Below are 10,629 nucleotides of genomic sequence, written 5' to 3'. Positions count from 1 at the left end.
AGCAGCAGGGACACGATGGATTACCTTCTTATGTAAGAAAAATTGTGTATGTTTCTGTTCTGTGTCCTGTGTACTGTTTGTTTGTATATGTGTGTTTTTGGCTGCTGTTACAACCAAATTTCCCTTTGTGGGACAATTAAAGGATTATTCTATTCTTATTTTTGACTGATTTCAGAATCAGAATCAGAATACTTTATTGATCCCTGGGGGAAATTATTTTTTGTTACAGTGCTCCATTTTAAACCAACATTAAGACAAGACAGACAATACGCTAACTAAGAATAGTACAATATATACATATATATACATACATACATACATAAGTCACTTATAAATAAATATTTGGAAAAGAAACGTGTAGCTGTAGCAGCAAACAGTGTGTTAAGTGGATGCGTTGTACAGGGAGATGGCCACAGGCAGGAATGATTTCCTGTGTCGTTCAGTGGTGCTTTTCGGTAATCTCAGTCTCTCACTGAACGAGCTCCTGTGACTGACCAACATGTCATGGAGTGGGTGGGAGGTGTTATCCAACATTGTCTTTATCTTGGACAGCATCCGCCTCTCCGACACCACCTTGAGGGAGTCCAGCTCCATCCCCACAACATTGCTGGCCTTACGGATCAGTTTATTAAGTCTGTTGGCATCTGCGACCCTCAGCCTGCTCCCCCAGCATGCAACAGCATAGAGGATCGCACTGGCCACCACAGACTCATAGAAAATCCTCAGCATTTTCTGGCAGATGTTGAAGGACCTCAGTCGCCTCAAAAAATAGAGACGACTCTGGCCCTTCCTGTAAAGTGCTGTGGTGTTTTTAGCCCAGTCCAGTTTATTGTCAATGTGTACTCCAAGGTATTTATAGTCCTCCACAATGTCAACACTGACCCCCTGGATTGAAACAGGGGTCAAGTGTTTCCTGGTCTTCCTGAAGTCCACGATCAGTTCCTTGGTCTTTGCCACGTTGAGCTGCAGATGATTCTGCTCACACCACGTGACAAAGGAGTCGACCACAGCCCGGTACTCTGTCTCATCATCCCTGCTGATGCATCCAACCACCGCAGAGTCATCAGAAAACTTCTGAAGATGGCAGGTCTCTGTGCAGTGGCTGAAGTCTGTGGTGTAGAGGGTGAAGAGGAAGGGGGAGAGGACAGTCAAAACTTGAATGAATCCAGGAACATCTTTACTTTAGCAAAGACACTTCTAATAACTGAATTAAAATATGGTGCACCTGGTGTTGAATTATGCTAAACTATGGATTTTACATTCAAATACGTCCTTGTTTAAAAACCAAGGATTTTTTGTTAGAAAAACTACCCACATACATGGGTTTTTGCAGTTTTTATGTGAGCAATAAACTGCATGATTGCCAGATGTAGCTAAAAAGATGGGATTTTTAATTTATGATAAAATGACAAACTCATATATGCAAATTGATATATTTTTTATATATGTATTTATATTTCGGATGTCTATTTAGTATATTTGTGTGGATTTCTTAAATAAGCACTCCCGTTTTTTGTTTTTTGCTTTTTTAATTGAATTTTCTGGTAATTATTTAATGGTTCGGGCTTCACTGGGTTAAATTCTGTGTAAGCTTTCAGTGTAGCTCATCACAGAAAACACACACAGGTGGAAATGAGTGATGTAGCAGCTCCAACCTATTATAGAATAGAATCAAACAGAATGTGCTTTTTACTGATAAGAGGCTGATTCGTTTAAACTGCTGAATTTGATTAATCTGAATCTTTCCCCAGAGAGCAGGGCAAAGAATCAGTGATGTCCGGGTGGGTGTGATCCATTATTATACACCTGGCTTTCCACTGGAGTCAGGGTGTCGCGCTGACCACCACCTGCCCTCACCAGCTATGCAGCTGGCGAACCACACCACGCAGCAGAGGGTCCGAAGGCTCTCTGCTGTTGAATGATAGAAGCTGCTCAGCAGGTAGCAAGGGAGGTGAACGTGTCTTAGCTTCCTCAGGAAGCAAACGCCTCAGCTGGGCCTTCCCCACCTGACAGGAGATCCGTGGTTCAAATGAGGTCAACCTAAATGTGAACACCAAGGTAACTAAAACTATCTACCTGCTCTACTTCTTGAAGTCCACAATCATTTCCTTGGTTTTTGTAGTGTTTAAATCCAAATGATTGTGATAGCAATAACCTGTGAGAGGCCTGACCTGCTCCCTGTAGGTGGTTTTGTTATTATGTAGAGTTGTTCACCTCAACTAAAATAATGTTTCATTCCATCCTAATGCTGGGGTTTGTTTTTAAGGATATCAGAGGCCAGATTGAGATGGTTTGCAGGATGGCTCTGGTCATTTAGCTGTATTTTCCCTATGTGTGTTTTAAATTCTGGATCCCTTGTCCCATGTGGCCGGTGCACATGGGACAAGGTGCAGGTCCCGTCCCATCCCAGTGACGAACTATTTCGACTTCTGCAATCAGGCAGAAGTTTCCACACTATCAGGGCAAAAACAGAGAGACTCAAGAGGAGCTCCCACTCCCACTTCCCTCATAACATCACCCAAAGTGACGGAAACAGGACATTATATCATATTCTTGTCACGTCCCAGAACTTTTACTGTCATGTTTCATATCATATCTGATTTATTATTACATCACACACTGATTCACTGATCATACTGCTTCACTACTATTTATATTACTCTGGTTACTCTGTTTAATTATCCTGTTAAAATACTCTGCTTACATTACTCTGGTCACTTTGTTTTCTCTGCTTTCATTGCTCTGTCAATACATTGTTGTGCTAATATGGCACAAAGCACTTTAACATTAAGTTCGCACATTGTACTTTTTTCAGATTTAAATTTAAAATTTCCAGATTTAATTTTAATTTAAATGTACTTGTTTTTAATATAATGTCTTGCACAGTCAAAGGAGCAGTTCAAGACACATTTGACTGTGTGTTGTACTTGTATCACTATGCATGTGACGAATAACGAATCTTGAATCTGTGGAGCCGCAGCTATCAAAGCACTCAAAAATCCAATTTAGGCATTTAAGGAACACAGACCTTTGACCTTTGAATTGCCAAACAAAACAATTATAGTCTTCTTCTTCTTTACTAATTTGTCCCCATCACTTTGCTCCTGCTGTGACATCACCAACAGACAGCATTGATGTTTTCATAGCTGTAACCCTCAGGCTGTACTAAATATTCAGAGTTAGGTGCATTGCTCCATGTCAGACGAAAGAGAACAGCAGGAAAATGGTGCCTTCATAATGCAACAAAACACAGAAGAGATGGGATATTGTTCTTTCCTTTTCACAAGAACAATGAAGCTGTAGATTTCTCCTCAGGCTCCACCCAACTGACAGCCATCCGCCAGACAGATTTTTTTTAAAGTTTGGTTTAATGGCGTCTTTAATAAAAGATGTTATTGCAGAACTGTGGGTGAGTCAGATTACTCTAAAATACAAATTGCACTCCAAGTTTTCTAGTTTGGTTCCACCAGACTGGTTGTGGAGTTTCTGTTATGGACTTTGCATTGTTCAACCTGTGGCCTGCATGGGTTTTATTAGCATGATTAAAGTTCAAGGAGTAATTTCAATATACAGTGGAACATAATCAGAATCAATCTGAATCTAACCACGTAATCAGGGATTAATCAAGCAGTTCTTGTCAATCTAAATGTCATTATTTTTTCTGATTGTGTAACTTAGATGACATTTTATTAGTTATTACCCAGCCCTGTGAGGATGAAGACTAGATATGGAGTCTTCATTCATATAGTGTGTAATTTTTATCTAAAGGCAGCTATGTCTGTGTCATGGTCAGTTTTGAGTTTGTCGGAGGTTTGGGGATTTTTTTTTTTACATTCTTTTTTGGGGATTTTTAAATTATTGTGGAGTTTAGTTCTGCCTGAGAGTCTTACATCTGGGTCCTTTTCTGTCTTGCCTCACACACCATTTTATGACAGTCTGGCATACAAAAGCATATAAGGAGCTCATGGCAAAGCCTGACCCCAAACCATCTATGTGGTGGTGGTGCAACACAGGTTGGTAAATCAGTTCCTATGTTGCATGCAGGTATGTTGAACCACTGAGACACGTCAGCTAAGAAGCATGAGTGTGGCTGGGAAGGTAAAGGAATGCCTCACTCCACCGCCATAAAGAGCAGTGAGCAAAGTGAGCCACAGGTGTTCTCGCAGCACGCTAATGATTCTCCTTGAATTTAAATGTTAGCCCACGTCTCATAAACCACACGGTGACTGTGGTGTCCCTCAAGCAGAACAGAGAGAATGAGGAATCCAGGAGATGGAGCTGCAGATCATTAAAGATTTTTTTCCGTACACCTGCTGCTCCTGGAGTAGGCCTCCGCCTGTGAGCGCCGACACATCCTGCAGCACAGCATCCCAAAGGCTCTGCATCAGTTTGGAGACACAAGGGCAGATGAAAGGTGAGATCCACAGTAAACAAAGAGTTCGATTTCGTTCTAAAAGTCCACTTGCGTCTCTCTTCAAGGATCTGTATAAGATTAGTATGACTCTTCAGTACTGCTACAGTAAGTCAGAAATTATAAGCTTTCTCATTATCCACTTCAGTTTTAGAAAAAAGGCCTAGATTAATAAACTAATTTCTGTGTTGTTGTTAATCTTGTGTTTAGAGAAAGTGGCTGTTACCTGCTGCCATAGGCCATAATGATGGTGTCAAGGCAGAATTAAATGCAAGATGAAGGGGGGACAACCCCTCTAAATTAGATGCTTGACAGGGGTTATACTAGGTTTCCATACAAGGAAAGAAAACATGTATGTAGGTTCTCAGTCATCCAGGTCATGGTAATCTAAGGAGCTGACGTTCCCTGACATTGTTCCCTGACATTCAAACACAGCTGTTCAAACTACATGTCAGTGAAAAAGCCACCAGGCCCAGGCTCTTCCAGCAGCCACTAGGCCCAGGATCCTCCTGCTCCACCAGGCCCAGGAGCGTTAAGATGCCGCCTAAGAGGAGCAACGTTAATGAGGAGGAACTGGAGGACATAAAGAAATCCCTAAACTTTATGTCTGAAGAAATAACAACAATTTCAAAACAACAAAAACTGATACTCAATTTAATGGATGATATTAAAGAACTAAGAAGGCAGAGCGAGGAAAAGGACAAGAAGATTGCTATGCTGGAAGGACGGGTGTCAGATCTGGAACAATATTCAAGAGTAAATGATGTGATAGTGACAGGACTGGAAACCAAGCATCAGACATACGCACGGGTAGCAGCAGCAGAGAGAGGGGAGCCACCCGAGCAAGAGCTACGCTCTTTGGAAGAGCAGGTAATGGCCTTCTTTAAAAGCAAAGGTATAGAAATGGACAGTAAAAATATTGAGGGATGCCATCCTCTTCCGAGAAAAAATCAAATACCTGCCATTATCATTCGTTTTGTTAATAGAAAACAGAAAAAAGAACTGCTCAAGCAAGGAAGAAAGCTAAAAGGTACAAATGTTTATTTAAATGAACACCTAATCAAGAAAAATGCAGACATTGCAAGACAAGCAAGAATATTAAGAAAACAGAAGAAAATACAGTCAACTTGGACGTCAGACTGTAAAATATTCATTAAGTTAAATGGAACACCAGAGCAGGCTAAGGTTCTAGTCATCAAAGAGATGACGGAACTAGAAAAATATAACTGATAAATGCAAAGCAGTGCTAAATATGATGGGACCGTCCAAGTGCACAACCAACGCAGATGTCTGACAATTTTCAACTAACAACTCATATAGATATTGAAAATAAGACATTGATGTATGACAGCAACATAGATCCTGATTGTAATTTTTTTAACAATAAGACAAATGAATGCAATTATTATACAAATGAGCAACTTAAAAAGGAATTCAAGGTAGAACAGGGTATAACAATGGTTCACTTTAATAGTCGAAGCTTATATGCAAACTTTCAATCCATCAAAGACTACATAACACAGTTTGAACAGCCATTCAATGTGATAGCCATATCGGAGACCTGGATAACTCCTGGAAAAGAAGAAGACTTTAAAATAAATGGATATGAATTCCTTCATGTAGACAGGATCAACAAGAAAGGAGGTGGGGTGGCACTTTACATTGATAAAAACCTAAAGTACAAAAGAATGGGAAGAATGACAACTGTTATTGATGGAGTGATGGAATGTTTATCAGTGGAAATAAGTATAGAAAAAAGGAAAAACCTAATTGTCAGTTGTATATATAGAACACCAGGATCTAAGATTGAGATATTTAAGGATAATATGGAGGACTTATTTACAAATATAAATCAGAAAAGAATGTTTATTTGTGGGGACTTTAATATTGACTTATTGAATCCAAATCATAATAAGAGTACAGAACAATTTATTGATTCCATGTACAGCATCGGTTTATTTCCACTGATAACAAGACCGACCAGAATAACATCTCATTGTGCAACTCTATTAGATAATATATTTACAAATATAATAGAAGGAAAGATAAAAAGTGGGCTGTTAATCAATGATATAAGTGACCATTTACCAGTCTTTGCATCGTATAATTGCCATTATAAAGTGAACAACGATGGACATAAGATTATTTACAAAAGAATAAGAACAGAGAAGACCTTAAATTGTCTTAGAAATGAACTTTTAAAGCAAGATTGGAATATTGTATATGAACAAACAGAAGTTAATAAAGCTTACGAAGGATTTTTAAGAACATTTAACACATTACTTGATAAAAACTGCCCAGTAATTGAAATCAATAGGAAACACAACTATGCAGGAAGACCATGGATGACAAAAGGACTACAAAATGCCAGCAAAAAAAAGAATACCCTATATCGAGAATTCATAAAAAAGAGAACAATAGAAACTGAAATGAAGTATAAAACTTACAAAAATAAATTAACTAATATAATGAGATCCTGTAAAAGAGAGTATTACATTAAAAGGTTAGAACACAATAAAGATAACACAAGAGATATATGGAATGTATTAAACAGAATAATCAAAAATGAATCAAGGAATAATGATTACCCTGGGTACTTTATAGAAGGGACAAGAAGTATTAATAACATGGAAGAGATAGTAAATGGCTTTAATGAATTCTTCGTAAACATAGGGCCAAAACTGGCAGAAGAAATAAAGGTTGATGGAATAGAAAGGGACACTGGTGAAAATATTGAAAGGAATAGTAGCTCAATGTTTTTAAGAGCAGTGGAAGAGAAAGAGATTTATGACATGGTTAGAGGACTTAAGAACAAAACCAGTACAGACTGGAATGATATTGATATGGTAACGGTAAAGACAGTTATTGATGGTATCGTAAAACCATTAAAATATATATTCAACTTGTCGTTTCAAAAAGGAGTTTTTCCACAAAAAATGAAAGTTGCTAAAGTTATTCCCATTTACAAAACCGGTGAAAGACATCATTTTACAAACTATAGACCAGTGTCAATACTCTCCCAGTTCTCTAAGATACTGGAAAAACTCTTCATAAAAAGATTTGACAGTTTTGTGGAAAAATATGAATTAATGACAGATAGTCAGTATGGGTTCAGAAACAACAGATCAACAGCTTTGGCACTGATAGATTTAATGGAAAAGATAACGGAATGTATGGATAGTAAGAGGTATGCGCTCGGAGTTTTCTTAGATCTAAAGAAGGCGTTTGATACTGTTAATCATGAAATTCTATTAAAAAAACTGGAAAAGTACGGGTTTAGGGGAGTGGTTTTGGAATGGTTAAAAAGCTATGTAGGGAATAGGCAACAATATGTACAAATAAATGAATATAAATCTAATTTGATGGATATAGCTTGTGGAGTACCTCAAGGTTCAGTACTGGGTCCAAAAATGTTTATTATGTACTTAAATGATATCTGCAGAGTATCGGAGATTTTAAAGTTTGTAATATTTGCAGATGACACAAATATACTGTGTTCAGGTGGGGAATTGCCACAGGTTTTGGAAATGATCACACAGGAATTAACGATATTAAAGAAGTGGTTTGATATAAATAAATTATCATTGAATCTCGATAAAACCAAATTTATGTTGTTTGGAAACCAAAAGAAAAACATCGAAGTAGAAATATGTGTTGACAATGTATATTTAGAAAGAGTAAATGAAATAAAATTTCTTGGGGTGATCATTGACCACAAGCTCTGTTGGAAGCCACACATTACTTATGTTCGGGGGAAATTGGCACGGGGCATTGCCGTCCTGGGAAAAGCAAAGCATATGTTGGATCAGAAAGCACTGCACATTTTATACTGTGCTTTACTACTGCCATATATGAGCTACTGTGTAGAGGTCTGGGGAAACACATACAAAAGTAACACACAAACAATAACTATAATACAGAAAAGGGCCATTAGATTAATAAATAATGTAGGGTACAGGGACCATACAAATGCACTCTTTGTCAAAATGCAAGCTATTAAATTCCAAGACTTGGTGAAGCTTAAAACAGCGCAAATAATGTATAAAGTCAGAAATAAATTGCTTCCCAAAGAAATCTGTAAATTGTTCATAGAAAGAGAAGGTGGGTATAACTTAAGAGGGAAATGGAATTTAAAAATACAAAGTGCTAGAACAACTTTAAGAACTATGTCTATCTCAATTGCAGGAGTTAAATTATGGAACAGTCTAACAGAAGAAATAAAAGACAGTCAAAACATAAAACAGTTTAAAGTAAAATATAAAAACCTAATTTTAAATAAGTATAAGAATGAAGAAAACGGGGTTAACCCAGGATGGTAATGTTGCTGGTAATGGTGTTGCGGTTCTTTTTTGGTTGTTTTTTTGTTTTTTTGTTTTGTTTTGGTTTGTTGTTTTTCCATAACTTGTGTATCTGCAAATATACACATTCTGTATTTTTCATATGAAAGAAACTATACTGTGGTGGGGCTTGCTAATTTCTTGTTTTTGATTTATGTATGTTATGTTTTGTTTTACTTCATATGTTTATATGTTTCATATGTTGTTTGTTTAATTTAAGACAAAAAAAAAAATTAAATGAATGAGAGGTAAAACTTGAGGGGGTAGGGACAAATAAGTAAATACTTCAGCCTACTCCTTTTCAAACAAATAATGGAATGATATTTTGTAATGATTGTGAAGGCACATGTTTGAAATGTTTGAAATAAAAATGAACTGAACTGAAAAAGGATTTTTTTTTACCTCTAGCCTCACTCAGCCTCACAGGTGGGTTCTCCAGTTCCACTTTCACAACTGCACCTAAATACTTTTGAGGTGGAGGGTTGTTAAACAACGTTAAAGGAAAGTTAAAGTTAAAGGAACGAGATTTAAGGGCCCACCAGCAATCTGGCAGTACTCGTCACCAGTGCATGACAGAGGGCACATCCAAAGGTCTCCGCGGTCCATTTTTGTAGTGACGGCCCATGAACTGTTCAAACAAGGATTCGCTGTTGGGACATGGAACTTCTTTGAGGCGATCTTTGTAAAGGGTGCACTGGGTGGTGTGGGAGGAGCCCTAAAGAGGAAGGCTGACAGTCTGGTCAGCAAAGGGACAGACATTCCTGATGCTACAGAACTGTTTGCTGCGTTACAAAAGACAGAAATGGTAATCAGGTTGTTTTTTGCCAATGATGATGCAGTAGAGAAAGCAGTTCAGGAGATGCCCAAAGATGTGCCATCAATTCAATCCACAATGAGGATACATCAGGCAGTGACCATTGCCCAGGCAAAACTGACATGCAGGGATGTCGGGTGCCTGTGCACACTAAATTCTGATCTGTGAGTGCTTTAATGCAAAGCATTTCACACTCAATCATTAACAGATAGCACCCAAAGCCACAGATATTCTGTGGCAAAGTCCTGAAGTTGTTGGCGAATGGTGTGTGGTAAAGTAGTGGTGACCTCCAACCAGGTGTCATCACAGATACACATGTTGAGGTGCATGAACAAAACTGGGGTCATCCCACCACTGAAGCCAGTCACAGCCTGCTATATGGAAATTGAAAAAGAGGCCCAAACTAGAGAGGGACTCTTAGAAAAGGTTACATAAGTTTGTTTTCACACACACTCACACACACACTGACATGCACACATTCTCAGGACATGTTCAATCCTGTTACTTTGCTTTGTTTCTGCAATTATGTCGCTTAATAAATACGATGAACTTGAGGTTTGTGTCAACTTGAACTGATAAATGTACCTTTGGATCTTTAAAAAACACAGTTTCTGTGTGTACATAAGGATTTTTGGTCACAAATATCAGTTATTTGACTTTCTTGACTTTTCTTGGAAAGTCAGTGGAATTCATCCATGCTTTAAACATGTTTTTTGAGTTTTGATAACAGGACTGAAAAAAATGCAAGCATCTTTGGCTTACAAGGCTTGTTAAACTTGTTAACATGACAGCATTACACAGTTGCTGCAGATTTATCAGCTCCACGTCCATGATGTGAGTCTCCTGTTCCAACACATCCCAAAGGTGCTCTATTGGACTGAAATCGTGTGACTGTGGAGGACATTTGAGAGGACATTTGAGAAACCAATCTCAGATAATCCAAGATTTGTGATGTGGTGCATCACCCCGCTGAAAGCACCCATCAGAAGATGGGTACACTGTGGTCATAAAGAGACATGGTCAGCAGCAATACTCAGGCAGACTGTGGCATTTAAACGATGCTCAGT

This window comes from Astatotilapia calliptera, chromosome 7 (genome assembly GCF_964374335.1).
Source record: "Astatotilapia calliptera chromosome 7, fAstCal68.1, whole genome shotgun sequence".
In the NCBI taxonomy this organism is placed as follows: Eukaryota; Metazoa; Chordata; class Actinopteri; order Cichliformes; family Cichlidae; genus Astatotilapia; species Astatotilapia calliptera.
This window is presented reverse-complemented; position numbering follows the sequence as displayed.